The sequence below is a fragment of the Rhinolophus ferrumequinum genome, chromosome 10 (genome assembly GCF_004115265.2).
Source record: "Rhinolophus ferrumequinum isolate MPI-CBG mRhiFer1 chromosome 10, mRhiFer1_v1.p, whole genome shotgun sequence".
NCBI classification, from domain to species: domain Eukaryota; kingdom Metazoa; phylum Chordata; class Mammalia; order Chiroptera; family Rhinolophidae; genus Rhinolophus; species Rhinolophus ferrumequinum.
In genome coordinates, this window is record NC_046293.1 from 86,525,534 (window position 1) to 86,532,225 (window position 6,692).

A 6,692-nucleotide genomic window follows, 5' to 3' on the forward strand; every position below is an offset into this window, starting at 1 on the left:
ATGGAAAAACTACAGGAAAGAAAGAAGAGCATCAAAAATAGGAAAAATATGGGTAAATTTAAACAACAATTATTGAAATACATATATTATATATAAAATATATATAAATAATACTTTCTTCCCTTGATTGCTTTAAAATATTGCTTAAAGCAAAACTCAGAACACTGTACTGTGGGGTTAGTAATATATGTAGGTGTCATACACATGAAAAATTACCACACAGGATGGGAAGGGTACATGAAACAACATGGCTGCAAGATTATAACACTGTATGTGAAAGTCATGCAATACTAACTCTAAGTAAACTGTGACAAGTTAAGGATATTGCATATTGTAATTCGTAAAGTAACCACCAAAATAATAATAATACAGAGAGATATGGGCAAAAAGCTGATAAAAATATTAAAAGAGAATACTGGAAAATATTCAATTATCTCCAAAGAAGGCAGAAAAGGAAGAATAGTAGAACAAATATCAAACGGGACAAATAGAAAAATGACCAACTAATACCAATCATACCAATAACTACATTATAGATAAGTGAACACTACAACTAAAGCCAGGAAGGGACAGACTGGAACAAGTGAAAATACCCAACTATATATTGTCTATAAAAGATGCACTGGAAAGAAAAGGCTGGAAAGATGTTGCATTAGTTTGCTCAGGCCGTCTTAACAAAATACCACAGATTGAGTGGCTTAAACGATAGTGATCTGAAGGGCAGAAGTCCAAAAGCAAGATGTCAGCAGGTTTTGTTCCTCCTGAGGTTTCTTTCCGTGGCTGGCAGGTGGCTGCCTTCCCAATGTGTCCTCACAGCTTTTCTCTGTGCATGTGCATCCCTGGTATCTGTCAGTCAGTCCAAATTTCCTAATTCCTCTTATAAGGACACCAGTCAGGTTGGATTAGGGACTTCATTGGCCTCGTTTTCACTTACTTGCCTCTTTAAAGGCCCTATCTCCAAAAACAGTCACATTCTGAGTTACTGGGGCTAGGGCTTCAACTGGGGGCTAGCCTTTCAATGAATTTGGGGAGGGGGACCCACAATTCAATCCATAACAGATATATACAGTGACAACGGTAAGCATAAGAAATAATACCATACAAAATAAGCCTTATATTAAGGAATATTGCCATAGGTAAAGAGGAACATTAATAATGATGAAGGGGCCAATTCATAAGGGAAACATAAAAATCATAAATGTTTATGTTTCTAAAAACAGAGCAACAAAACAAATGAACTAAAACTGACGGGAGAAAAAGACAAGTGCAAATCATAGTTGGAAATGTGAACACCCCTCTCAGTAATTAATTAAGTAAATAGTTAAAGAAACAGTGAGGACAGAGATAGCTGAGCAACACTAGTAATGAACTTTATATGATTTACATTAATAGAACACTAAACCCAACAACTGAAAAATAGTCTCTTTCCAAATACAACTGGAATGTCCATCAATATAGATCATATGCTGGGCCAACAAAGAAGTCTCAATTAACTCAGAAGTTCAAAATCTTACCAAGAAACCTAAGTAATTGAATAAATAAATAAGTAGGGGAGAAGAGTCTAATCTCTCAAGCAGAAGAATTCCAAATAATTTATGTAGATACTCTGTTCTCAGAGAGGGCAGCATAAATCCTAGCTGTACACAGTGACTTCTTTCCAAAGGATACAGCATGGAAAGGAGGGGGAAAGCATATCTTTACAGTAGAAAAACTGACAAACACGACCTCAGCCACATGATCAAGGTCAACATAAACAAATCAAATAAGCTATGCTGATAGTATGTACTTGATGTGATGTGATAAAAATGATACTTTGCTCTATGGTCTTCCTACCAAAAAACCATAATCCCACCCTACTCATGAAGAAAAACATCAAATTCCAATAAGGAGGCATCCTACGAAACAACTGACCAGTATTCCCCAAACTGCCAAGGTCATCAAAAAAAAAAACAAAGAAAAACAGAAAGAAAAGTCTGAGAGACTGTCACAGCTAAGAGGAGCCATGACAACTAAACGTAATGTGGTATGGGATGAGATTGGGCATTATGGAACAGAAAAGGAACATTAGGTTAAAAACTAAGAAAGTCTGAATAAACCATGCACTTTATAGTTAATAATGTATCAATATTGATTCATTAATTGTAACAAGTGGGCCATACCAATGCGAGATGTCCATAATAGGGGAAATTTAGTGCAGGGAATATGGGAACTCTTATCGTCTCAATTTTTTTGTAAATCTAAAAACTATTTTGAAAAATGAAGTCTATTAAATGTGTATATATATATATATATATATATATGTACAAAAAACCTTCAACAGCAAAAGAAAACCAAAATAAGGAGTCCACACATAGACCCACACTTACATAATCAATTGATTTTTGACAAAGGAACCAAAGCAATTCTGGGGGAAAGTGTTTTCAATAAATACCACTGGAACAATTGAATATCCATGTGAAAACCCATGATACTCACCCATTTACCTCACACCATACACAATTAAGTAATCCCAGATGGATCAAATAAAAGGTAAAATTATAAAGCTTTTAGAAGAAAACGCATTATCTCCATAACTGGGGGTAGCAAAGATTTCTTAGATAGACTAGAAAGCAATAACCATAAAACAAACACAATAGTAAATTAGTCTTATGAAAATTAACAACTTCTCATTAAAAACACTATTAAGGGAAAATTATATTTGATAACAAATAGATTGTTTATTTTAAAACAGTTATAAATAATGTATACACACACACTCACACATATAGCTGACAAAAGACTTATATCTCCAAAATGTATAAAGAACTCAAACTCAACAATAAAAAGACAAATACAATTTTAAAAAGTAGATTTCACAAACGAAGCTATAAAATAGCCAATAAGTATGTGAAAAAATGCTCCACATCATTAGTTAACAAGGAAATGAAAAATTAAAACCACCATGACATACTACTACACACTCAAAAAAGGGCTAAAATTAAAGGCTGATAACATCAAAAGTGGGTGAAGTCGTGGAGCACACAGAACTCTCGTAGTTTGTTGGTGAGCATAAAATGGTACAGCCTCCTTGGAGAAAGATCTGACCAGTTTCTCGTATACTGAGCATACAGTCACACTTACCCTATGACCCAGCATTTGCACTCCTAGATGGTTACCCAAGAGAAAGAAAAACATATGCCCACAAGAAGACTAGTTAAAAAAAGGATTTATAGCCGTTTTTTTCCAAAATAGCCCCAAACTGGATGCAGTGCATGTGTTCACCAATAGAATAAACGCAGTGTAGTCATAGACTAGAATTCAGGGTAATAACAAGGAACACCTAGATTAGCCATGAGCACACCTGGCACCCAGATCTTGGTTTCTGAATGTCATTTCTACTAAAAGGAACCAGGTTCTTTGGGGAAAAAACTGATTCCTGAGACTGGGGCTGGGAAAGAATAAGACAAGTCTGGAGCATCTTGTTATGTCTGAAAGTAAAAAAGTGCTTAAAGAATGATGGGACTATGTCAAGAGAATACAAGAAGCGTCTTGAAAGGGTTCCCACAGGACAAATCTGATGGATAAGATAATAATAGCACTGATTTGAAGTCATTGAATGAGAACCTCCAAGTTCATACAATATAAGTAAGTAGGGAAGAAGGAAACATGCTTCCTTACAGCATAGTGCTAACTAATGAACATGGATACGCAAATAGAGTTAGGAGATAACCACTGGTGGCTAAAAGAGTGGGTGAAAACTTAATGAGAAACCAGATAAATAGGAGTTTTATGGTGATACAACATCATGTCCCTTCTGCCGAGATTCACCAGACACATCTTTTCTGAGGGGCTTCAGACAAAAATGAATCATCTGAATCTAATAATGAAGAGTATCAAGGGAAAAAACCCAGTAACTAGCCGATACTTTTTTTTTAAAAAAAAAAACAAGGTCAAGAAAGACAAAGAAAGGCTAAGAAATGGTTCCAGAATGAAGGGGAATAAAGAAATATGACAATTAAATGCAACACCTGGTCCTGGATTGGATGCTGGACTGGGGAAAAAATAGCCATAACATCAGTGGAATAACTGACAAATTTTAAAAATTAAAAAATTTCAGACAGTATCATGTTGACAAAAATCCTCCAGATTAGATAATAGATTGAATCAGTGTCAAATTTCCTAATTTTGGTATTTATTCTGTGACTAAACATCCTTGATCTTAGGAAACACACTGAAATTTTGCAGAGAAAAAAGGCATGGTATCTCCAACTTCCTTTCAAATGTCTCCGGGTAAAACATACATACAACACACATACATATACGTACACATAGAAAGAGCGCAAACAGCAAAGCAAATGAAGCAAAATGCAAGCAAGTGGTGAATCCAGGTAAAAGGGTGCACAGGAAGGAGTTCCTCGTATTATTCTTGCAAGTTCTCTGTAGACTTTTGATATATCAAAACCAAAAGGTTAGCAAAACACACACACACACACACACACACACACACACACACACACACACACACATCATTGTAATTATTCTCTATTTAATATGAGGAGACGACAGCCTGGGCTCATTGAGACTTTCTCAGCCACAAAACTATTTTTTTCCCCTTTCTTCTGCCTCGCCCGTCACATCCAGTTCAAGCCGTAGTTTCTCAGTCTAGTTGTGCAGCACACAGCTCCCTGGCCCATGCTGGTATTGAAGCTGAGGCTGAGGCTGAGGCAGTTGGTGGGGAGTCGGCACAAGGTGGCCTGTGGCCTCATCAGGCTGCTCAGAACCCAGCTCCAGGGAGAGCCGTTGTTCACGATCTTGGCTGTAGAGGGCGCATCTCACTGGCCCATGTGGGAATCGAACCGGCGGCCTCCGTGTTAGGAGCACAGCGCTCCCCCTACCTGAGCCACCCCGCCGGGCCCCCACAAAATGTTTGAGGCAGGCTTAGAACTTGAATGCAGGTTTCTGACAATAAACCTTTCCTGTGCCACTGCCCACTCCCATAAGACAACCAACCAACCGATTACCCGTCTTAAGCATACACGTAGACCACGAACACTTCCCCATTCCCTTAGCTCTCTGCCCTTCCCCTTGTCACTCTCCCAACTCCCCTTGCACAGGTCAAACATGCAAAGCATGACCCCTCCTCAGGCAGGGCCTCTGCACTCTCTCCTCCTGTCTGGGTGCTCCTCTCCCAGAGATCAGCACAGTGCACTCAGGTCCTTCACACTCCCTCCACTATCACCTTAGAAAGCCCTTCTGTTCTTGCCCTAAATAAAGCAGCCAGCACTCCTCCCTCGTCTGGAGTCCCCTTACTCTGCTTCATTTTCCTCAGCACTGACCCACACTGACATGTTACAGTTATCTGTCTTGCCTGACAGAATATGGGTTCCACGAGGATGGGGACTTCATCTGTTTGTTTGTTGCTATACAAGTATATTTGCAATTCTCATAATAGTTCTTATAATAGCTTGGCATGCGTATGCCATGTTTGAAAAATATTTATTGAATGACTACATAAAATGAACAAATGCATGTGATTCCAACTAACATGCAACAGAATTTTTCTGGAAATTGATCAACTCTATATATTGAAGAATAAAGGTGCACCCATAGCTAGACTACCATAAAAATGAAAAAGAGGGGGTGCTCACCGACAAGATATTCAGTTGCAAAGGTACAGTAACTAAATCTGATACTGCTATGGGAATACATAGATCACTAAAACAGAACGAAGTCCACAGACAGACTCCAGCAAATACGGGTGTGTAGGGGGCTGACAGAGTAGAATCACCAATCAACTGGGAAAGACTCCTAATGGCATTGGGGTCACTGTTTCACCACATGGAAAAAAATATATAAAATTGAATCCTGACCTTTTACCATACAAAAATAAATTCCAGACAATTTAAATAAAAACTTAACTTTCAAAAAATCCTCTAAAGCTATAAGAAAAAGATATTACTATATGACCTCATGATAGAGCCTTCTTCAAGACACCAAAACAAACCCCACAAACCATAAAGGAATTAAAAATTAAAAATACTTGTATGGAAAAAAACACATGATAAACATATGTAAAAGGCAAGTAAACTAAGAAAAGGCCAAACAGCCCAAGAGAAAACCAGGCAAAAAATATATACTGGTCATTTACCAGTGAAGAAATCCTAATTGTCAATATACACATGAAAAAAAGAAATGCCCAGACTCATTAGCAATCACAGAAAAGCTCCTTAAAATAATGACAGTATTTTTCACTCGTCAGATTAACAAACTCTCATCAGATAGTACCAATGTTGACAAAGATGTAGAAAATAAGAACTTTTGAATACTGCTGGTGAGGCTGAAAAATAGTACAGCCATTCTGAAGAACCATTTAGCTCAAACTGAAGATGCACATTTTTTATGCCACAGCGTAAGGAGAGATGCAAAAGGCTGTTCCCTGCAGCACTGTTTGCGTAGGAAAATGTTGAATATACCTAAATATTCACTAATAAGAGACTAATTAAACAAAATTTGCCATATTTATTTAACAGAATACAGTGGTTATCAGTAAACAGATGTATACATATCAACATACATAGAGCCCCAAGATATAAGTAAAAATAAAAGACACAGCTTGATGATTCTTGTGTACATTTTGAAAACACCAAAACAATACTGTTTCCTTACGATACCAGATGAAAACAAAGAAAGGACCCTGTACATACAGGCTCATT